The 25,408-nt window shown below is 43.7% G+C and overlaps 1 protein-coding gene across 5 annotated transcripts in view; it reads right to left on the reverse strand.

Annotated features, from left to right (window-relative positions):
- PLEKHA1 (pleckstrin homology domain containing A1) overlaps window positions 1-24,250 on the reverse strand; it is a 90,111-nt gene extending 65,861 nt beyond the window's left edge. For 4 of the 5 annotated variants that reach the window (XM_048858946.2, XM_048858951.2, XM_048858950.2 and 1 more), the window contains exon 1: window positions 23,986-24,250. The gene's annotated coding sequence lies outside the window, so the exon portion shown is untranslated. Of the gene's footprint in view, window positions 1-22,158; window positions 22,249-23,985 lie in introns of all 5 variants that reach the window. The other variant, XM_048858948.2, reaches the window with a different exon arrangement.
- Window positions 24,251-25,408: the final 1,158 nt, after the last annotated feature.

Consider the following 25,408-nt stretch of genomic DNA (forward strand, 5'->3'; position numbering starts at 1 on the left):
ATCACCACCATTATATTATGCTATAGAAACATTCCACTTAAATAAATTAATATTAGTTCTAATCCAATTCAGGTTGGTAGTAGGCAAAAGTGGTTACCATCAGATGGCAGTTTGGTGGACTATGTGACATGATTTAGCAGCTGTGTTTCCACTGCTCAGGGGCAACTAACTCACAATGCCATTATTACTACTGGCATTCTTAGAGAGACAATGAACTACCATACTACATCTAAAGAGATCCTTCAAGAGTGGCATGACAGTTGTCCAAGTCCTATACTATTCCTCTTCTTTGGAAAAGGAGTTTGGTTCCAAGGCCACCAATCTAACATTTCACCAGCACTTAAGCTAAAAAAAAAAGTTATAATTCAAATATAATTTCATGAATATTCAGTAGATGTATTCAAGTTGTACCCATCAATATTACAGGGAGTTATGGAATACAAGTCCCATTGAAAGTCTGAGATTTTTACTCCTAAATCACCTAGGTGCTTTTTAAAACCCTATATGACTAAGGTCCTAATCCAGCAGAACATTAAGCATATGCTTAAGTAATGCACTCACATGCCTAAATGTTTTGCTATAAATTTATAAAGCAGCATATGAACTCCTTTGCCTTCCTTCTAAAATCCAAAACTAGTTTTCTAGGATGTAAAAAGTATTCCTGATTTTCCCCATACCTTCAAATAGCTTGTATTAAGTCTAGCATTACTAACCCTAATCCAGTGAAAAACTAGGAAACGAAGCTTTTCTTAAGCCATGTAACTGAGACTGGTCAGTTAACGTTCTTCATATTTGTTTACATAAGTCCTAAGTAAAATTAGCTCCTGCTCTCTTGGTTTCTTGTTTAGAGTTAGGCTGGCTTCTTCTGGGTGTACTCTTGCACACATTCCAGTAAAAGTGTCCTATAAAATGTAAGGAAGTACCAGGTGTTTCTAACAATTTCCCAGTCTGATATCTCATTTGCCAGTTAAAGCACCAGTCCTGCACTGAGAACAATGGAAGCAATGATGATGGAACCCACATGGAGCACCCCGGAAGTCAACCGAACTCCACATGATCAGAGCCTAAATTATTAACTCTGTTAGCATTAGTACTGTTATCTTTTGCTAATAGTACTAATGCTAACAAAAAGAGATTGGAGTAACAACCCAGTACAGTATGTAAGGTTACCTTTCCCCACCTCCATGCCTTGCAAGTTCTCAATTTTCTTCAAATCTTTGTATTCTCATGTGTAATATTAATATACAATTTTCCATTCTTGTGATTTTTGTGTTAGCATAATCATCACCTCCGCTTCCTGCCATGTTTGAGTATGCCAGAGTGTTTGAACTTTGTGTTTAACCTTTAACTCTCTCAAAAGCCTTTTCCTGAGAAGTAGCTGATAAGAGTACCGGAAGGTACATTGCTACCAGAAGTCTTTTCTATAAAATGTTGCACTGGCATTTGAAAGGGATTTTAAAACATTAACATGATGTAAATCAGGAGTCTCAAACTCCTGGTTCGCGGGCCATCTGCGGCCCGAAAACCTTCCCAATGTGGCCTGTAGGGCTCCAGCAATTTTGGGACCGGGTCTTTCCCTTGGCCCTGCCTGCCGCCCCCGGGCACTCCCCCCGCCCCCCCTCCCCCCCGCGCCCTCCAGGAGATTTACAATCGCCAGGGGCTCCACACATCACTGGCAGCGCAGTGGAGCTGAGTGGCTTCTGCCTGCTCGCTCCACATGTGTGCCGGCCCCAGGGCGGGGCTGTGTCTCCACATGCTGCCCCCACCCCAAGCGGCCCTGTAGCCAATGGGAAGCTGCAAAGATGGTATCTGGGGGCAGCAGCACGTGGAGGCCCCCTGGCCCACACCACCTTGGAGTCCCAGGTGGGTGCCACGCCCTCCAACCCCCTCCCAGAGCCTGCACCCCCACCCCACACACCCCCTCCCGCTCCCAAACTCCCTCCCAGAGCTTGCTGCCTCCCCTTTCCCACATACCCCCTCCCACCCACAAATTCCCTCCCAGAGCCTGCAACCCCACCTCCTCCTCCTGCTCCCCTGCCCCAGCCCAGAGCCTGCACCCAGCACCCAAACTTCACCCCAGACCTCCTTCCCCACCCAAACTCCCTCCCAGAGCCCAACCTCTCACCCTTTCTGCACCCAAACTCCCTCCCAGAGCCTGCACCCCAATCCCATACCCCAGATCTCCTCCCCCACCAAAACTCGCTCCCAGAGCCTTACGCAGGTGGGGACGGGGCTGGTTCTGGGCAGCATGAGTGACATTATTGGCCTGCTGAGAGGATTTGAGGACTGACACTGGCCCTAAGGTAAACTGAGTTTGAGACCCCTGATGTACATTAAAAGTACTAAATACTCTCAAGTTTCAGAGTAGCAGCCGTGTTAGTCTGTATCCGCAAAAAGAAAAGGAGGACTCGTGGCACCTTAGAGACTAAAATTTATTTGAGCATAAGCTTTCGTGAGCTACAGAGCTGTAGCTCACGAAAGCTTATGCTCAAATAAATTTGTTAGTCTCTAAGGTGCCACGAGTCCTCCTTTTCTTTTTGTGAATAGTCTCAGAAATTTTCATGTACATACTTCACTTCAAGGACTAAGATGTTTTTACTATAAAAGATGTTTGCAGACATTAAAATCATAATCCGAAAGTGCCCTATCTTTAAAGCTATTACATGCACAACAATTTAACACAGAGAAAGCATAAGTTAAAAGGAAAACTTCACAATAGAAAAGGCTAGAAGCAGAGTTTACAATTTGTGAATTAATCATTCATCATCATCAGTGATATCCAATCTGTGGTCTTCAAAGCTCTTAATTATGGCCCTGGGGAACTACAGTACTATGTTCAAAATAACTGTACTGCATTATAAACTCAAAGCATTTTACTTAACCTGCTCTGTGATTTTTAAACTCAGTTGTTTGAACCAGCTTCATCACTGCTGGCAGGAGCTAGGCAGTGCCATCTCCCAAGCTGCCTCACACCATTTCCCTGGCAGCCCCAGGAGCAGCTCTAGTTTGAAAGCCAAGAGTGCTCAGAGCAGCTGTTGTCCCTTACTTGCTGCAGCTGCTCAGCAGCTCCCCTGTTGGTCACCTGTTCCATTGCAGGGAAGGGGGAAAGTTTCTGGCTACTATATTGACGGATTACCTGCCAGCCTCTGGGAGGAGCTCAACTGGCGCTTCATGAGCCATGGGGAGTGTCTAACAAAGGACAGATAGCTCCCCTTCTCCCACTTTACTACCTGTGGCAACCCCTATTTTGCTGATGGTCAAGCAAATCAGACAGGACCTCTTCAGCCTGGAGTTAAACATCCTTGAGATGGAAAGAAACTTGGAGAACACACACTGTTAAAATTCAGCCCATTTTGACAAATGAGGGAACTAGTAACATTAAAGAAATTTGTTCTACCGCCACCCCCCATTTCCTGAGTCTATGTCCCCTGAACGGTGAGTGAAAAGAGAATCTTTGCCCAATGCGAACAAAAACAGACAATGACTTTCTGAGAGAGGAATTTTATGAACACCTTGAAATACATGAGAAATCCAAGCTCAAAAACCCACAGCTGACCTCACTCACTAGCATCCCATCCCAATCCTTTTGTTTTTCTGCAAGATTATTGAAAAGGTGGCAGTGGGTTTACCAATACCAAGCAATACCAAGCATCCACTCTAGTTTGAAGCCAGGTCATAACCCAGAAATGGCACTAAGTGACCTTCTTGTGGGGTAAAGCCTATGCTGAAATTCTTAACTCTCCCCCCACTCCCTCCCATATACTGCTGACTTATATGTATGTCCTGGCAGAAGCTATCAGAACAAAGTTAAACTAAATATTCTCTTGCCTTTTCAATATGCTCTATAAAGTCATAAATAGCTGTTACTCTTCACCTGCATCATTGATTTTTTCAAATCCCATAGAACTCACTCTTGTGTTGCAACAACTACAGTTTCTTGCAAGATGAGACATGTTATAATACCAACACTACAGCAACCATACATTGTTTTACATATTTTCATTCAGTACAGATAGCACAGTCTCCTAGATCCCAGGGAATACCTGAAATTGAAGAACAGATAAACAGTTGGCTCAAACTGAAGCTAGGCGAGATGCAAGTGATATTAGCTGGTTAAAGGATGCATGCACTACAAAGAACTAGGAAGCACCACCATTGCACACTCAACTGAAGTCATCTGCCCTAATAATTAAGACTCTGCACAACCTTGAAACCACTCTGGACTCGTTACTGATTCTGGATACACTCTACTAGGAAGAAAATGCCATTCACTCTGCCTGGATGGCTGGACTACTCATCTTAGAAAAGAGACGAGTAAGGAGGATATGACAGATCTATAAAATCATGAATTGTGTGGAGAAAGTGAATAGGGAAATGTTATTTACCCCATCACATAACACAAGAATCAGGAGACACCCAAGGAAGTTAACAGACAGCAGGTTTAAAACTAACACTAGGAAGTACTTCTTCACCCAACACTAAGTCAACCTGTGGAACTCCTTGCCAGGGGATGTTGTGAAGGCCAAAAGTATAATTCAAAAAATTATATAAGTTTGTGGAGGATAGGTCCATCAATGTCTATTAGCCAAGATGGTCAGAAACATAACCCCTTCCTTCAGTTATCCCCAAACCTCTGACTGCCAGAAGCAACAAGGGATGGATCTCTCAATAATTGCCCTGTTCTACTCATTCTTGCTAAAGCAACTGGCACTGGCCACCATCGCAAGACAGGATACTGGGCTAGATGGACCATTGGTCTGACCTAGTATGGCCATTCTTATGACCTGGCCCTTGTATATCCATTCGTTACCTTCAGCTGGACTATGGTAATTCTATCCAGGCCTAAATAAGAACTTCTGGAAGAGGCTACAGTTGATATATGGATTAGTGGCCTCTCTCATAAGTGGGATGCTTCATGACCTAATTTGGCTCCTCCTCTACACTCAATCCATTTCAAGTTTCTAGAGCTCATCTACAAGTGGGGAAGGCTGAGGTTAGCTCAATAGCCTCTTGTTCTGGAGCCAGCCACAGCAGTTATGAATATCTGGTTCACTTATGCTAATTTAGCCCTGGTACGTACAAACAAAAGAAATGTCCAAGGCTTTGGAACACCCTTCCACATTAAATCAGAAAAAGCCCTCCCATGATGTAAAACTTTTCACTGTCATAACATTCTTCAAACAGCTAAAACAAAAGACAACGTCTATTAAGACAAAAGCCAATAATTAAAACAAAGATAAAGACTTGATTGTGCCCCAGTACATAAACCCAAGTGCATGTTACAACCAATGCCCTACTGCTACAATAAGACACACTCTAGAAATGTTTGTCAGTAGATACTTATGGATGCAGCACTCTCTATAGGAAACAAGTGGCAAACAGATACCACTCTCACCCATAAAAGGCTTAAAGTCTAACAGCACAAGTGAAACTAGGTACTACACATACAGACTAGAGTGTGACTTCAGTTCAAATGCTTCACAATAAGGAGGGTTTGGAAGTTTTATGGAGGAGAGGCAAGAAGCTTTAAATATAATAGCAAAGAGGCTATTCTAGGCTTAAGAAGAGACCTGAGTCAACAGCAAGTGAAAAATAAGCAGGGCACAAAGGGGGACACTTTGGTGGAGCATAAGAAAGGGTGGAAAAGAAGGTGAAGATGTGAAATTATGGGAGCTTTCAAAGTAGAGAAAGCATTGGTTAGAGCAGAGAGCTTAGCAGCTGCATTATCAATCCATCTTGGCTGCAAAGATCATGTAAGTACAGACTAATGTCCTGGAAATCACTGTGCAGAAGAAGGAATGAAGTACTCTGAAGATATCTTGGAGCCCTGTAGTGGTTAAAGAAAGAGGAATGAGTTAGACTGGAAGACAAAATGTTGTAATATTGGCAGTGACAGAAAAGGTGGATGGAAGAGCACAGAGTTTTACGAGGAAAGATCAGGAGTTTACTTTTCATCATGTGAAGTTACTATATTTGGTTTAGTGATGTCATTCAAGATGAACTAGAGCAAGTGGAGAACTGGAGTTGGATAGATAAATATGAGAATCAATGAAAAGGTCATAAAAATCAGTGGCAGGGAATGAATGAGATCATTCTGGGAAGTACAAAAGAAGAAAGAGGAAAAGAATGGAGGGGGACAAGGAAAAGAAACAAAGCACAATTGAGAGATTTAAACCATGACTGAAATACCTTGATTAAAAAAAGCCTTCATTGATTTAAATCCAGTCAAGGCTTTGTAAAACTAATCTGAAAACTGGTGATATTGCAATTTTCAATTAAAATTCATAGTATATTAAAACATGAAAGCTTTTTTTCATAATACTATCGGTAGATCATCATAATTTTGTAAAACTGCTGTATGCAAAAATCAAAATATTGAAAATTAAGGCCCTGATCCTGCAAACACTTAAACAGATACATAACTTTCCTCACAGAAATAGTCCATTGTATAAAGTTAAATAAGTGTTTGCAGCATCAGGGACTCAGTATATTTTTATTAAGAACCTGTCACGTAACGGCATAAAATCTGTGTCACTTCAAACAGTGAAACAATTTTGTTTTAACAATAAAAAGTTATTTAAACTTCCGGTAATTTACAACAACAATTTTTTAATACAGGCCAAAGTTTTCAAAAATTGGAGCCTGTAATTAGGCTCTTCAGCCTGCTTTTAGCATCTAAGGGTGGGATTTTTAAAGAGTGCTTAGAGCGTAAGTCCCATTGACTTCAAACTGCAAAACCTGATGGTTGAAGCATTTCAGCTTTTGACCTGTGGAAGTACAGTAGAGTGGATGGTGATATTGGCCACAAATAATAATATAATCTAGCTTTTAGACATCGCTTTTCACTAGTAGATCTCAAAGCTCTTTACAAAGGAGGCACAGAGCATAGGCTACTTGCTTTTCAATTTTGTGTTTGCATAGTCTCATAATAGGGGATATTAATGAGGCCTTTGGGCTTGTCTTTTCCAGCACAGATGAGCATTTTAAGTGTGAAGTTTCTTAGTAAAAACAAAACAAAAAAAAGACAAACAAAAAAAACACTACATAAAATCAGAAATTTTATTAACAATTAGGAAACTTTAAAACTTTGAAAATTTAAGACCATAAAATGGAAGTGAAGAACTAACAATATGTAAATAAGAAATTTGATTTAAATTTTTTTAAAAAAAATTAAGTGATAATAAAAATGTTAGTCATGATTTTTATCCACTCTAGAAAGTGGAGCTCCAAAAGGGTGCTGATGAAAATGTGGGCAGATAGGAGAACCATCAAAACAAAACCAAGAACTGTTGCTTGAAAACACAAGGAAAAGGAGAAAGTGACAACACTCAAGACAACTGAATTGCAGGAGAGAATTACTCTTGCCTTTTGTCCAAAGCAACCTGAGCAGAAAGAGGAGGGTGAAAAACAGACTGCAAGGTACTGAGAAGAGTTGGGAAAGTGAAAAATAAAGGCCTACTGGTCCGATACAACAGTACCTTTGATCCTATATAAAATATATATATTTTCAATTCATATACATTTGAGCTTTAATGCAATTTCTATATAGATAGGGTCTGAAAGCAAAACAATTTAACACATTCTAAAACTGGAGCTGAACAGTTTATAGTTTCTGGTAAATCTCATCTATCTAGTGAATTTATATATTTTTGTTATCAATAGAGCACCTTATGCTATTACAAGATACTTGAATACAGGAGCTTGGCACTGACAATATAGCAATCTAAAACTCCTGTCTATACTGATCTTAGAATAGGTGTTTGATAAATTTATATACAGAGTCCTGTATATTTTACAAATGTGAAACAAAAAATAATGAAACAGAATAAAAAATAAGAAACAAAAAACTCAACCTGCAGTGGCAGTTCCTATCCCATGGGGCTGGGCCAAGCTACACACTCCAGGCTTTGCAACCTGGCACATGGGGTCGCAGCACAACTGACTAATTTGGCCTGGCCAACCTGCTGTCATCAACACTGAGGAATGGCTGGGTCAGATCTGAGTGGTGCTAGAACCCTGTGCACAAGATTGCAAAACTGGAAGTGGGGAGCCTGGCCCAGCCCTGGGGGGACAGAAGCAGCCACTGTGGGGGAAGTGAAGGGCAGGCTCTCTCTTAATCCCCCCTCCCCGCCCAGGGTCTCCCAAACCCAGGACGAGGACCAGACATCCCAACCCTCAGGCCTCTCACCTCTCTGGGGGAAGAGGGTTAGTGGGGGAAGCTAGGGTTCCTGGGACTACTAGGGGCCTGGAGCTTGATGGAGAATATTTAAGGGGGTATGAGAGAGGTTTCTGGGGTTAACATGAGTTTATGGGAGCTGAGGCTCAAAAGGAAAGGGGGGGGGAATACATAAGGGAGGATAGAGGTGCCTAGAGTGGGGTCCCTAGAAACACAGAGAGGGGGGACTGGAGAAGAAAGCAGCAGGGGTTGGGAAGATCCATGGTGCCCCATAGGATTTATCTCACTAAGTGGGGACAAAGAAGTGGGGATTATCTGGGAGCAGCAGTACTAGATAAATTTCAAGGGGGAAACTGATCTGTCCACAGCGTCCAGGGTATTTTGGGATAGATGACTGTGGTAGGGGTTGGTGAGTGTCTCAAGACATGGAATGCTTAACGCATAATTCTAAAGAAAAAAATAATACGGTATTGATAAACTGGAATTTATTCCGTTTTTATTTGTATACAGACTGAGGTATTTTATTTATGTAAATAATAATGGATAAAACAAAAGAAATACTCAAAAACAAAATTATTTAAAAAAAATAAAGAATTTAAGAAGGCCCTACTTATATATACTTGTAACCAAAGGGGAGTTCTAATACAGTGGGCTTCCTAGCATTAGAGCATGAACCAGAACCTCCATCTATTCCAACAGATTATAGGTCTCATCCTAGCTCTGACTAGCTTTTGAAGTCATGCTACTATCACCTCAGGTACTATAGTGATAAAGTTCATAGAAGTAATAATCAGGCCTGGCCTACCTCATGCTATTTGGATCACTCCATAGTTACATTGGCTCATACCAATCCATTTTTTGGCACATGCTGGAGATGAGGAATCCAAGCTCCCTTCAACCACGACCAAATTTTCATACCATTACTTCACTCCTGTTCTTTCACCTCCCTTAAATTCACAAGTCAGTTTCCTTCTCTGAGCCACCCATAATAAGAGAAACATTTGACATATAGTGGAAAACAGAAAAATCCCCAAAAAATAATTAACGCCTATAGTCCGAAAGCATTGACATAAGTACAGAGTTCGTTACACAGTATGAAAATAATATTGACTGCATAACTGACTTAACTGTGTATAAGCTGAATTAGCTTGAAAAGTCTTAAAGAGCAGTTAAGGTAACTTTTTTTAGACCCTGCCAAAATGAGAATTCACGTACCAAGAAATGAGAGCACTGCTGAAGCAATAGTTCAAACATCCATGAAACAGTTCTTTTGAAATTCTTGATGCTAGTACATAAAGCAGTGCACAAAGGAATACGGCTGACTTATGCTGGGTAAGAAAAACAGTCTGCCAAATCAACTGTTGTAATAAAGTTCAGTTTATTATATATCCTCCTACAAGAATTAAATATACTTGACAGTATTCTTTAAAGTGTAATATTTTAAGACTGCTCATTTTTTAAAACAGACTTGATGACTAGTAACTGTGTTAGTACAAAAAGAAAAGGAGTACTAGTGGCATCTTAGAGACTAACCAATTTATTTGAGCACAAGCTTTTGTGAGCTATAGCTCACTTCATCGGATTCATTCAGTGGAAAATACAGTGAGGAGATTTATATACACACAGAGATGAAAAAATGGGTGTTGTTATACACACTAAAGCTTATGCTCAAATAAATTGGTTAGTCTCTAAAGTGCCACAAGTACTCCTTTTCTTTTTGCGAATACAGACTAACAGGGCTGCTACTCTGAAACCTGTAAGGAGAGTGATCACTTAAGATGAGCTATTACCAGCGCATGCGGGGGGGGGGGGGGGGGGGACGACCTTTTGTAGTGATAATCAAGGTGGGCCATTTCCAGCAGTTAACAGGAATGTCTGAGGAACAGTGGGGGGGGGGGGGGGGAATAAACATGGGGAAATTGTTTTACTTTGTGTAATGACCCATCCACTCCCAGTCTCTATTCAAGCCTAAGCCCTGGTCTACACTAGGACTTTAGATCGAATTTAGCAGCGTTAAATCGATTTAAACCTGCACCCGTCCACACAATGAAGCCCTTTATTTCGACTTAAAGGGCTCTTAAAATCGATTTCCTTACTCCACCCCTGACAAGTGGATTAGCGCTTAAATCGACCTTGCCGGCTCGAATTTGGGGTACTGTGGACACAATTCGATGGTATTGGCCTCCGGGAGCTATCCCAGAGTGCTCCATTCTGACCGCTCTGGACAGCGCTCTCAACTCAGATGCACTGGCCAGGTAGACAGGAAAAGAACCGCGAACTTTTGAATCTCATTTCCTGTTTGGCCAGCGTGGCAAGCTGCAGGTGACCATGCAGAGCTCATCAGCAGAGGTGACCATGATGGAGTCCCAGAATCGCAAAAGAGCTCCAGCATGGACTGAACGGGAGGTACGGGATCTGATCGCTGTTTGGGGAGAGGAATCCGTGCTATCAGAACTCCGTTCCAGTTTTCGAAATGCCAAAACCTTTCTGAAAATCTCCCAGGGCATGAAGGACAGAGGCCATAACAGGGACCCGAAGCAGTGCCGCGTGAAACTGAAGGAGCTGAGGCAAGCCTACCAGAAAACCAGAGAGGCGAACGGCCGCTCTGGGTCAGAGCCCCAAACATGCCGCTTCTATGATGAGCTGCATGCCATTTTAGGGGGTTCAGCCACCACTACCCCAGCCGTGTTGTTTGACTCCTTCAATGGAGATGGAGGCAATACAGAAGTAGGTTTTGGGGACGAAGAAGATGATGAGGAGGAGGTTGTAGATAGCTCACAGCAAGCAAGCGGAGAAACCGGTTTTCCCGACAGCCAGGAACTGTTTCTCACCCTAGACCTGGAGCCAGTACCCCCCGAACCCACCCAAGGCTGCCTCCTGGACTCAGCAGGCGGAGAAGGGACCTCTGGTGAGTGTACCTTTTAAAATGCTATACATGGTTTAAAAGCAAGCATGTGAAAGGATTACTTTGCCCTGGCATTTGCGGTTCTGCCTTTGCAAAAGGTTTCTGGGGAGGGCAGCCTTATTTCGTCCTTCATGGTAGGACACTTTACCACTCCAGGCCAGCAACACGTACTGGGGAATCACTGTAGAACAAAGCATTGCAGTGTATGTTTGCTGGCATTCAACCAAAATCCGTTCACGCGGTGGGAGGAGGCAAAATGCGACCTTGTAACGAAAGCACATGTGCTATGTATGTAATGTTAACTTTCAAGGTTTACCCTGAAAGAGTGTAGCCACTGTTTTATAAAATGTGTCTTTTTAAATACCGCTGTCCCTTTTTTTTTCTCCACCAGCTGCATGTGTTTCAATGATCACAGGATCTTCTCCTTCCCAGAGGCTAGTGAAGCTTAGAAAGAAAAAAAAACGCACTCGCGATGAAATGTTCTCCGAGCTCATGCTGTCCTCCCACACTGACAGAGCACAGACGAATGCGTGGAGGCAAATAATGTCAGAGTGCAGGAAAGCACAAAATGACCGGGAGGAGAGGTGGAGGGCTGAAGAGAGTAAGTGGCGGGCTGAAGAGAGTAAGTGGCGGGCTGAAGAGAGTAAGTGGCGGGCTGAAGACAGGGCTGAAGCTCAAAGGTGGCGGCAGCGTGATGAGAGGAGGCAGGATTCAATGCTGAGGCTGCTGCAGGACCAAACCAGTATGCTCCAGTGTATGGTTGAGCTGCAGCAAAGGCAGCTGGAGCACAGACTGCCACTGCAGCCCCTCTGTAACCAACCGCCCTCCTCCCCAAGTTCCATAGCCTCCACACCCAGACGCCCAAGAACACGGTGGGGAGGCCTCCGGCCAACCAGCCACTCCCCCACAGAGGATTGCCCAAAAAAAAGAAGGCTGTCATTCAATAAATTTTAAAGTTGTAAACTTTTAAAGTGCTGTGCTTAAAGTGCTGTGTGGCATTTTCCTTCCCTCCTCCACCACCCCTCCTGGGATACCTTGGTAGTCATCCCCCTGTTTGTGTGATGAATGAATAACGAATGCATGACTGTGAAGCAGCAATGACTTTATTGGCTCTGCAAGCAATGATTAAAGGGAGGAGGGGAGGGTGGTTAGCTTACAGGGAAGTAGAGTGAACCAAGGGGCGGGGGGGTTCATCAAGGAGAAACAAACAGAACTTTTACACCGTAGCCTGGCCAGTCATGAAACTGTTTTTCAAAGCTTCTCTGATGCGTACCGCGCCCTCCTGTGCTCTTCTAACCGCCCTGGTGTCTGGCTGCGCGTAACCAGCAGCCAGGCGATTTGCCTCAACCTCCCACCCCGCCATAAACGTCTCCCCCTTACTCTCACAGATATTGTGGAGCACACAGCAAGCAGTAATAACAGTGGGAATATTGGTTTCGCTGAGGTCTAAGCGAGTCAATAAACTGCGCCAGCGCGCCTTTAAACGTCCAAATGCACATTCTACCACCATTCTGCACTTGCTCAGCCTGTAGTTGAACAGCTCCTGACCACTGTCCAGGCTGCCTGTGTACGGCTTCATGAGCCATGGCATTAAGGGGTAGGCTGGGTCCCCAAGGATACATATAGGCATTTCAACATCCCCAACAGTTATTTTCTGGTCTGGGAATAAAGTCCCTTCCTGCAGCTTTTGAAACAGACCAGAGTTCCTGAAGATGCGAGCATCATGCACCTTTCCCGGCCATCCCACGTTGATGTTGGTGAAACGTCCCTTGTGATCCACCAGAGCTTGCAGCACTATTGAAAAGTACCCCTTGCGGTTTATGTACTCGGCGGCTTGGTGCTCCGGTGCCAAGATAGGGATATGGGTTCCATCTATAGCCCCACCACAGTTAGGGAATCCCATTGCAGCAAAGCCATCCACTATGACCTGCACATTTCCCAGGGTCACTACCCTTGATATCAGCAGATCTTTGATTGCGTGGGCTACTTGCATCACAGCAGCCCCCACAGTAGATTTGCCCACTCCAAATTGATTCCCAACTGACCGGTAGCTGTCTGGCGTTGCAAGCTTCCACAGGGCTATCGCCACTCGCTTCTCAACTGTGAGGGCTGCTCTCATCTTGGTATTCATGCGCTTCAGGACAGGGGAAAGCAAGTCACAAAGTTCCATGAAAGTGCCCTTACGCATGCGAAAGTTTCGTAGCCACTGGGAATCGTCCCAGACCTGCAACACTATGCGGTCCCACCAGTCTGTGCTTGTTTCCCGAGCCCAGAATCGGCGTTCCACAGCATGAACCTGCCCCATTAGCACCATGATGCATGCATTGGCAGGGCCCATGCTTTCAGAGAAATCTGTGTCCATGTCCTGATCACTCACGGGACCGCGCTGACGTCGCCTCCTCGCCCGGTATCGCGTTGCCAGGTTCTGGTGCTGCATATACTGCTGAATAATGCGTGTGGTGGTTAATGTGCTCCTAATTGCCAAAGTGAGCTGAGCGGGCTCCATGCTTGCCGTGGTATGGCGTCCGCACAGAAAAAAGGCGCGGAACGATTGTCTGCCGTTGCTCTGACGGAGGGAGGGGCGACTGACGACACGGCTTACAGGGTTGGCTTCAGGGAGCTAAAATCAACAAAGGGGGTGCCTGTACATCAAGGAGTATTTCAGGCAGGACTGCACGGAGGGTTCCAATAAGAAATGGTGCACCTAAGTTATCGTTGTTATTGGAACAAGGAGGTTAGCCTGGCCTCTGATTGATACATGGCTAGATTTACCTCGCTGCACCTTCTCTGTGAGTGACTGCAGTGTGACCTAGAGGAATGAGTCCCCTAGACAGGGGAGGAGGCAAATGAGTACAAAACAAATCTGGTCTATTTCTTGTTTTGACCCACTCCATCTATCTTTTACATCTTTGGCTGGCAGCAGACGGTGCAGAAGGACTGCATGCCATCCACATCTCATGGCTGCTTGGCAGAAGATGGTACAGTACGCCTGCTAGCCATCCCCATCTCTTGCCTGCCTGGCAGAAGATGGTGCAATACGACTGCTAGCAATCCTCATCTCTTGCCTGCCTGGCAGAAGATGGTACAGTACGACTGCTAGCAGTCCGTATCGCCTGCCTGCTCACCATAAGATGGTTCAATAGGACTGACTGCAGGACTAAAGAGAATGACCTGGTCAAGTCACTCCAAATTTAGTCCCTGCGCCCATGTCTGCCCAGGCGCTCCCAGCCGACGCGGCCAGGAGCACCTCGGACACGATGAGGACGACTACCAGTCGTATTGCACCGTCTGCTGCCAGAAGGCAAGGGGTTGCTGCTACTGTGCAGCAAAGCCGTACCGCGTCTGCCAGCACCCAGGAGACATAGGGTGACGGTTACCTGAGCGGGCTCCATGCTTGCTGTGGTATGGCGTCTGCACAGGTAACTCAGGAAAAAAGGCGCGAAATGATTGTCTGCCCTTGCTTTCACGGAGGGAGGGAGGGAACGGGGGCCTGACGACACGTACCCAGAACCACCCGCGACAATGTTTTAGCCCCATCAGAGCGCTCCATTGTGACTGCTCTGGACAGCACTCTCAGATGCCCGATTGTTTGCCATTGCTCTGACGCTGGGAGGGGCGCTTACAGGGTTGGCTTCAGGGAGCTAAAATCAACAAAGGGGGTGGCTTTACATCAAGGAGTATTTCAGGCAGGACTTCACAGAGGGTTCCAATAAGAAATGGTGCACCTAAGTTATTGTCCTTATTGGAGCAAGAAGGTTAGCCTGGCCTCTGATTGATACATGGCTAGATTTACCTCGCTGCACCTTGACTGCAGTGTGATCTAGAAGAATGAGTCCCCTAGACAGGGGAGGGGGGGGAAGCAAATGAGTACAAAACAAATCTGGTCTATTTCTTGTTTTGACCCACTCCATCTATCTTTTACATCTTTGGCTGGCAGCAGACGGACTGCATGCCATCCACATCTCATGACTGCTCGGCAGAAGATGGTACAGCACGACTGCTAGCAGTCCGTATCGCCTGCCCGCTCACCATAAGACGGTTCAATAGGACTGACTGCAGGACTAAAGAGAATGACCTGGTCAAGTCACTCCAAATTTAGTCCCTGTGCCCATGTCTGCCCAGGCGCTCCTGATCGACCTCACAGAGGCGACCAGGAGCACCTCAGACATGACGATGACGGCTACCAGTCGTACTGTACCGTCTGCTGCCACAAGGCAAGGGGTTGCTGCTACTGTGTAGCAATGCCGTACCGCGTCTGCCAGCACCCAGGAGACATAGGGTGACGGTTACCTGAGCGGGCTCCATGCTTGCCATGGTATGGCGTCTGCACAGGTAACTCAGGAAAAAAGGCGCGAAATGATTGTCTGCCCTTGCTTTCACGGGGGGAGGGAGGGAACGGGAGGCTGACGATATGTACCCAGAACCACCCGCGACAATGTTTTAGCCCCATCAGGCATTGGGATCTCAACCCAGAATTCCAATGGGCAGCGGAGACTGCGGGAACTGTGGGATAGCTACCCACAGTGCAACGCTCCGGAAGTCGACGCTTGCCTCGGTACTGTGGAAGCGCTCCGCCGAGTTAATGCACTTAATGCACTTAGAGCATTTACTGTGGGGACACACACACTCGAATTTATAAAACCGATTTCTAAAAAACCGACTTCTATAAATTCGACCTTATTCCGTAGTGTAGACATACCCTAGGTTAATTGTATCCAGTTTGCAAATTAATTCCAATTCAGCAGTCTCTCGTTGGAGTCTGTTTTTGAAGTCTTTTTGATGTAATATTGCGACCTTTAGGTCTGTAATCGAGTGACCAGAGAGACTGAAGTGTTCTCCGACTGGTTTTTGAATGTTATCATTCCTGGCATCTGATTTGTGTCCATTTATTCTTTTACGTAGAGACTGTCCAGTTTGACCAATGTACATGGCAGAGGGGCATTGCTGGCACATGATGGCATATACCACATTGGTAGATGTGCAGGTGAACGAGCCTCTGATAGTGTGGCTGAGGTGATTAGGCCTATGATGGTGTCCCCTGAATAGATATATGGACACACAGTTGGCAACGGGCTTTGTTGCAAGGATAAGTTCCTGGGTTAGTGGTTCCGTTGTGTTACTTGTCTGAGACAGTTAACGTATTTTACTATCATGTTTTCTTGGAGATAGAAATTTAGACTGCATTGGTCCGAAACACCACACCAGAAAAAGCATGTGCTTCAAAATAACCACATTTAACATGTGAATGTATAGCATATTTCAGCTCAGTCAAGAGTTTACACCTGAGGCAGAGTCTTAACAATTGAAGCTCATGTTTGTAAAGTTTGATAACTCTATTCTCTGCAAGCGTATACTATACACATTTAGTTTATAGTATTAGTAATATTATCTTACATTTATATAGCTCACTTCATCCAGAAAGATCCCAAAGTACTTTATGTACTGTATAGAATTATTTCACCCACCTCTAAAACACACTGGCCTTTACATGTATTTTTGTCTTGGGGGAGAACACTGATTCCCTTCCTACAGTCTTTCAAATACAGGGGATTCAACAGATCACATTTCATTTCAAAGTTTTTTGGCTATCAATCCAACAGAGCTAGTAAAAAGGTTGCTAGCTAAAATCTGAGCTTTAATACCCTAAATGTAAAGTGCAGCCCAAATGCAAAAAAGGATACATTTATCATCACCACCACCTTACTCAGACTGCTGCTTATGTATTGAGATCTGAATGTTAGTAATGACAGTTTTTAGTGTTTTCCTCTTTTTTGAAAAGGCCTATAAAACTGCAGAGCAAACAGAGAGAGAGCTACAGTCTATTCCTTCTATGCATCAGATTTGTTTACTAAGCTCTAATCACTTGCACTTGTGCAACCCCATTAAGGTCACTCAGGGTTGCACAGGTGTCAACTCAAGGCACAATTCAAAGAAAATGAATGTGCATAGCACCACTGAGGTCAAAATTCAAGATACAAAAACTAGGCAACCACAAGACCAAGTCTTCAGGACTGAACAGAAGTAAAAATTATGCTTTTCTAATGAACTGAGCATATTTGATAGTACAAATACACACAACGGAACTGCACATCATTTTTTTAAAAATAGAATTGCTGTTCTACCCAGCAAAATATTTTAAACAAGTTTGCCTTTATTTTCTTCCCTCCTACTGTAGATTTTCAGTCCATGCCCCCTTGTTTGCCCTTTCCCACTTTGCTGTCCTATCAGCCTTAGTGGTACCATTTCCCTAGCATGGTGTGTCCCCAAAGCCCCAGTTTTTGTGACCTCATGGATTCCTCCGGCCCCTGCCCTCTTCCTCTGCTTCTTGCAATCTAAGGTACTTATCTGATCTTATAATCTTTAATGTATTTATCCTCAACACCCCTTTGAGGTACTACTATCCCCCTTTTACAGATGGGGAACTGAGGCACAGAGACTAAGTATCTTGCCCAAAGTCACACAGGAAGTCTGCAGCAGAGCATGGAACTGAGGCAGTCTCCGAAGTCCAAGGCTTACTCCGAAACCACTGAACCAACCTGCTTCATGTAATACCTAAAACTATTCAGATGTTTTCTAGGCAAAGACAGGCTTAGGTTCCAACCTGGAAACTGTTTAAATTGTTGAAGGCCATAAATGTGCACAAGGCCTACACCTCCCTATCCAGACAACTTCAGGTCAAAGCTAAATGGCTCATGTAATTCTTTCAGTCATAAAACTTAATGCAATTCCTCCAACATTAGAGAAACACCTACACATTCTAGATGCTTCTGCAAGTCCTTTGAAGGGAAAAGTACTCTTCAGTGTTAAGATAATGAACCAAGTTTCCTTCCCTCATAGTAACAAAATCCTGGTGCTCTACCTAGCACTAACAGGAAAGTCTTTTTGGCAAAATAGAATATCAATTCATACGTAAACGTTTACACAAATAATTCGGTTTCATTATACATCAAGAGTTCCTTAAACCTATATGCAAGTTATTTTAAATAGTTCTTCAAAGCCATAATTTCAGAGATCCCCTAAAGAGTATGAAAATTTATTAGAAATAGAGCCTTGCTCATACCTCTTGTATGTATTCATTTCAATGTCTGTACACAAATCCGATTTTCACTTGAAAAACTGAATTTGAATAGCAAAGTTCTGACCTCTCCAGTTTACATATGAAATAAAATGAAAACACATTAAAGCAAAGCAAAAATTAAGATTAAAAATTAACTGTAATATGAGTATTTTAAAACCCTGCTTGTCTGACTATAGACGCTAGGATTCTGATACTTAATTGTTATAGGTCTAATCTAAGCTCATTCACTTTTGAAAAAGATCGCTACCCATCCGTTTCCAGAGCTGTTTAATTATACTTCAGTTATAAAAAAAACTCAAAGCATGAATTATTTTCAGACTGCCAGCATAATTTGGACCTTAGTGACGATATTTTAACTATTTGCTTCATTTTGCACAATAGTAGTTATATTCTAGTCAGCAAATATCTGAGCTACCATATTTTTTGGCATTAAGGATCGTGAATTAATTATACTGTGTGTTCTCATAGACCTATAAGACAAATGAGAACAAGGATTTGTAGGGCTCCAAACTGCACTGTAAAGGTATTTTTATATTATGCTAATTATTCAAACAGTTTTACAGAAAAGACACTGTCTTTTATCACAAGCTACTGTTAAAGTCAAACGCTGACAAACTATTATTTTGACAGATTGTTGGAATCAAAGAAAGTGCACACTTCCCCAGGCTGAAAAGTTTCCTTGCTGTAAGATTTATTGACTTTCCTTCCACAAAGCTCCTGGCTTGCTGAAGAAACTGTTTGCTGTTATGTGCACCATCAGTTCTGCAAAACTGGGCCCCAAAAATATGAAGTAACAATTTAGAGACAGTCATGGAGTTTTCAGAAACACACTACATTTTGAATGTTTGACGTGCTTGGCACTACTATAACCAGCATTTTATTCTCTATTAAAAGCAGAGACTTTTTATGCATATAGGCAGTGCCCTAAACTTTTCCTATACGACCAGAAATCTACAAAAATTGTTCTGTTGGCTTATTATATATTTATCCTGTGGTATAGTCACCCTTTGTTTATTATTCTGGAGATTAAACCTCCTTTCCTTTTGTAATCCAGTCAGAGCTACTAAGAAAAGTCACAGAATGCACTTGAATATCCTCTCCTGCCCCACCCCCGCTTTTCCCTTTTACAATTAATAATTAAGCCAGGGAATAAAAAGACAGCCCTTTTTTCATACGTGTGGCTCAATTTTCCCCATGGCCTAATGAGGACATCAGTAGTTTATTTTTACTACAAAATTAATAGAACACCACCTACAATTTCGCAATTAGCCTTTACTATTGGAAGTAGCAGTTTTTCACCATCTCAAACATTTAATCCTATGCAGTATCACCATATATATTGTAATCAACTGCTACATACCTGCATGCCACTAAGTCTTTCATTTACATATCACTGTCTATTCTAAAATATCCCAAGATTCTTCACAAATTTAGACTGATAAAAGATTTCCTTGGAGATACCTAGAGGTGGATGAAGTTAGCAACCAAACTGTAATAGCACAGAGGAACATACCAGCTTAAACAAATAATACATTTTTCTAGTAAAACTACCAGAGCGACTTTAGGTAAGTAGAGGTATTACCTTGGGTAAAAATTCTACACTTGCACAATAATGTTAAATGATCTTTAAAGCCCTTCATTTCTGGTTTAATTCTGGAAGTTTATCAGCTTTTATTCAAAAAAATTAAAAACAGTAGAAAATTGGTAAAAACAGAAAAAGGACAGCAGATGCGAGGAGGTACTCATTATGAGACAGCTGAGGAAGCCTTCTGCTCCCTGCAGCAGTCAGGCCACCTCAGCTGCCAAGACCCAGCTCCCTGCCCATCTTGCTCCCACTGTACCAGGGAAGCGAATGGGACTGCGCTGAAGGGCCAAAGTCAGGTACGGAGCAGAAGACTGCACCTTTTGAGTACTGGCCATTTTGCAGGACAGTGCCTCCTCCTTACTCCGCCAGCCCTTCAGCCCTGTCCGCTTTCCCTGTGGAAAATTTCTGGGTCCCAAAAAAGTCAAAATTCACGTTTAAAAAACAAAACAAAAAATAGAAAAACCCAAAGACTGGCTTTTTCAAAAATCTGGGAAATTTTCATTTAAAAAAAAATAAAAAAGGTAAAAACTAATAATGAAGGGTCTTAGAGATCATTAACAGCAGCAAAAGCAACACAAGGACCATAAACTGTTAAGTTTTAGCCCAAGCAGCCTCCAACAATATAGTTCCCCCCAACACCATGCTGAGGAATTAGTTCAGTACTGATTCAAAGGGAATAGCAACAACTATTGAATCATTTTCTGCAGCATATAAGTGTTTCTGAGGCTACATCTACACTACAGCCAAGATCGACACTCTGAGATCGAGTCACCGGCGGTCGATTTAGCAGGTCTATTGAAGACCCCCCCAAATCAACAGCACATCGCTCTCGAGTCAACCCCTGTACTCTACCCCCAATGAGAAGAGTAAGGTAAGTCGACAGGAGAAACTCTCCCGTCGACCCCCCCATGGTGTAGACCCCACAGTAACTCGACCTAAGGTACGTTGACTCCAGCTACGTTATTCATGTAGCTGGAATTGCGTAGCGTAGATCGACTTACCACAGTAGCCTGAGAGATCTCCCATCCAATTATTGACACAGCTAGTTGCTGCTAACACAAACACTATCAAGTTTTTTAAAACCACACCTGTCCAACCTTTATTTATCCTACTATTGTTATATTGAAGATAAATTTTTCTTAGTCTTTTCCAATTCAATATAGTTTTTCTTTTCTGCTTGTTTACTTAGTGTAAATGACAGTATATAAGGTACTGCCAGTTATGCCTCTGTGTGAATCTCTCTCTCTCTCATCAATAAGAAAAAGATAAACATTTCAAAAATGGGATTTTGGTTTCAAAGCCATAACAGTTGGCAGGGACTAACAGGGACAGGTGAAGTACCTGCCACTACTTTTAACTCACTTTTTGGAAGTTAATGACAGGCTCAAAACACACAGCATAACTGAAAGGAAGAATCCTAATCTAACTCTTAACAACAGGTTTCAGAGTAGCAGCTGTGTTAGTCTGTATCCGTAAAAAGAAAAGAAGTACTTGTGAGCTCTAGCTCACGAAAGCTTATGCTCGAATAAATTTGTTAGTCTCTAAGGTGCCACAAGTCCTCCTTTTCTTTTTGCCTCTTAATACTATCTCTGCAGACTGTTGAATATAGTTTCTAATTAACTGAAAGCCCATTGGTTGGGGCGACGGTGGGGGGGAAGAGGAGAGGCAGGGGGAGAAATCAACTGATGGACAAAATAGGTATAGACATGGGTCCTACCTTAATTAAAATGAAAATTAGCTTTCAAATCTCAGACATTGCAGACAAGCTCACAGTTAAGTGTGTTATAATAATTTAGTTTTTATGACAATCAGTAAAATAAACTAAGACCAGTTTTACCTTTAATCGTACAACAACTGGAAGTTACAGAGCAAAACTTCATCTCAGTTAGACAGTTTTGTGCTGCACTGTGGTAAAGTGTAGCTTAAGTCTATAAAAAGAAAGTAGACAAATCCAACAGATTCACACTGTGACTTAATTGTCCAAAGCTATTGCTTTCACTTGTGTTGTCAAAACTGTTCAAATATAGCGCTGTCTTCCAGCATAAAATACATATTTAGCAGTGCGTAGAACAAGGGAAAGAATAGAAACTTATCTCTTCATTAAAAAGGACTACAAAGTTCATATAATGAACTCAATAATCCAATGACAAAACAGATATGGTGCAGTTGACTTCAATACAAGTATAATGGCTTACTAATATCTTTGGAAGTGACTATGCTCTTGAGATAAAGTTACTCGTGGACAAAATCTAAATGAAGGGAAGTTGCCAAAATTAGTGCTTTTACCTTAACTTTACTTTTGAATAAGCAACTGAACCGTCTTCACAATACCGTTATCAAATTCGAATAAATACAATAACTACTAAAACCTCATCCACACTTGGAACTGAACAGCATTTGTTTAAATGGCTTACACTAAAATGGTGTGTCTGGACAATGAAGATGAAGCACAATGTTTTTAAAACAGTTTGACTTTCATGGTTTAGTTCTCTTGTAGATGGAGCCTTGAAAGAAAAAAAAAAGCAGTTTGAATAGGACAGCATTTTCTTTCCAGAAATGTCAACAGGTACTACATGCCCTTTAGGAAAGTTTTGTACTATGTTTATTTAGGCTACCATATATGCTTTCTTATTCCGACTACTTAACTATATTGTAAAATTCCAACAAAATTGAAATCTATATGCTTGTTAACTTAAATTGTAAATAAAATTAAATTAGATTAGTTATAGTCTTACAGCCAGATGTAAATTTACCTACAGTCAAACAGGCAGGTAAATGCATCATCCATTCAAAGATATTTTGCTTAGCTAAATAATCAGCCCAGATTCCAATCAAGTTACAAAATCATATCTACAATCCTGTCATGACCACAGGATTCTCTTGCCAGTCTACCAGATACATACTAAAGAAAAGTTTTTTTCCTAATGCAAGACAGGTCCATGTGAAAGCCAACCCCTTCAAAGCTACACCAATCTGGAAATTCAATGAGTCAATCACAATTTTCATCTTATCTTTAAACTGCAGTTTGAGATTTCAATGTCAATGTAATACATATATGCAAATTTTTGAAAAGCTACATGAGTTGATCCCAGCATGCATACCTCTCTCTCACACACAGACCAGCCAACATGTGCTTCAAAGCAGATAACATCAGAGTGTGTGTCACACTCAGAAGACAGAAGTTGCAAAGAAAAATGAGATCAGCCTCTTACCTCTGGGGGTGTTACAGAGTCTCAAATGCTTACCAGGTTAATTATACCATAAATGCATAAGTTTTCCCCAGGATAAAGTCACTTTGAAAACCCTCACCAAGGCAGTGATTGTTAAGAGTGAACCTGAAATATGTCTCATACCATAAAGCTACTAAAAAACAAAGCCTTTCTTCAAAAGACTTAATAGTAAAATAAGGTATTTTTGCCCAGCAGTGAAAATAAACTCCCTCCAGACACACACAGGTGTGCCATACCCTGGATGTCTCCACACCACCCACACTCTGCTCCTCTTTCAACCCCCTTCTCACCACACTCAGAAATACCCCTCTGCCCCTCATATCATACCCTCAAATACCCCCCCCACACCTCATCCCCAAATGCTCCCACCCAGACACTACATCCCAACCGTCAGCCCCATCCATGCACCATACCCAGAAATACCTTTCACCCGCTGCCTCCACACCTCACCCCCAAATGCCCCCACCCATTCACTAATCCCAAAATGCCCCCGCCCCACCCCCATACTCTGCTCCTCTTTCAACCCCTCCTTACCGTGCTTAGAAATACCCCTCTGCCCCCCATACCATATCCTCAAATACTCCCTATACTTCATCCCCACCCAGACACTACAAGCCCAGACCGCTCTGCCCATCCACGCACCATACCCAGAAATACCTTTCACCCCCTGCTCCCGCACCACACCGCCAAATACCACTCTGCCCCCCGCACCTCACCCCCAAATGCCCCCACCCATCCACTACACCCCGAAATGCTCCATGCCCCCCCAAATACCCCTCAGCTTCCCACCCCGGCACCAGCCCCTCAAAGACACCTCACCCCTCTGCCCCGCGCCCCCCCAACCCCAAACCCGCAAAGGCCCCCGCAAATAACCCTCATCTCCCACTGCCTCCTGCCCGCCCCACCGCCGGGCCCTACCCCCACCCCGGACACGGGGGCCCCACACCCCTTCCCGCGCTCGGGGAGCGTCTGCTGGGGAAGCCCGGCCCCTCCCGGGCGGCTGCTACTCACTGGAGTCCAGGGCAGGTCCGGAGGCAGCCCCAGTGAGGAGAGGGAAGGGGGGAACAGCACACAGCGCGGCTCCCCTCTGAGAGGAGCCGCCGCCGCCTCGCCCACTCCGCGCACAGCGCAGCGGCCCAAGGCAGCGCAGCGTCGCCGACTGACTTTTCTTTTTTTTTTTCTTCTTCTTCTTCAAATGAAGAAACTTTATCCGTTTCCCGCACAAACAACAGCAACGGGAAAGCAACTGGACCTCAACCACTGCGCATGCGCCGATGCCCCTCCACCTCCAATCGGGCCGCCTAGAAGCACAGGGGCGTGCAATTTTCCTAAAGGTATTGGTCAATGCAGGGCGGGAGGGGACAGGCCATTGGCCGCAAAGCATCGTGGGACGTGTAGTCTCTAGAAGGGCAATCCGGCTGAGCTCTCGCCACTGAGAGGAAAGGGGAGCACTGCATTCTGGGACTTGTAGTCTCAGAGCGTCGAACCACAGCGCTAAGGCGGCTGCGTGGTGGTAATACCGCGGCGTGTTTGCCGAGGGCGGGCAATGCCTAGTGTCCAAAAATCACGAGGCAAGTCTCCTGAATAATGCACTGGCCGCAAAACCCTGAGATTGTAAAAACAGTAAATTCTGGGCTGTTTTTTATTTGCCTGGAGGTTTTCGAGTTGATTAAGGGTCCCATTTCCAAGCTTTTCTTTACAGGCACGCGGGCAGGGCATCGATTATGTTAAATGAAAGTTGACATTCTCACATACGCAAAATCATGACAGTTGGCAACAGTCTGGACCTACTTGCTGGGCAGGGCCACATTTCTGTATTGGATGAGGGCAACGCTTTGCCTGTTTTGAGGCCCACGGTCTTCACAGGGCTTCACCTCTCTACTGGAACTGGAAGGAGTTCTGCATGAGAACAAGTGACACACTCCTTTTTAATGGATGTGTAGATGTTTAGAGAAAAAAGCTGCACAGGGCCTTACCTTGAGGATGCATGAGGTAAGGGCTTTGCATGCTGGGAAGCAAATTCTTTGTAAAGCCATAGCTCAGATTTGGATGCTACACAGCCTAATGAGGCCTGCTATCTCTGACTGGCCACTGCTGTCAGTTGCATCATGAATCACAGCATACTACAGCCCCTCCTAGGGTAATCATATGTCCCGGTTTTATAGGGACAGTCCCAATATTCGGGGCTTTGTCTTATATAGGTGCCTATTACCCCCCTCCCTTTGTCCTGATTTTTCACAGTTGCTATCTGGTCTCCCTAGCCCCTCATCTCTGTGGGGTCACACTGTTGTGTTATATTACAAATCAGAAAACGCTTTCAAATGGTAAAGTATTGTATAACAGATATTAATGCACAATAATTTGATAGTTGATGTTTTCTGTCATTTAGAGGCTATTGAGGGGTCAACAAGCATGTGGACAAGGGGGAGCCAGT

Source organism: Caretta caretta, chromosome 7 (assembly GCF_965140235.1).
Source record: "Caretta caretta isolate rCarCar2 chromosome 7, rCarCar1.hap1, whole genome shotgun sequence".
Classification (NCBI taxonomy): Eukaryota; Metazoa; Chordata; order Testudines; family Cheloniidae; genus Caretta; species Caretta caretta.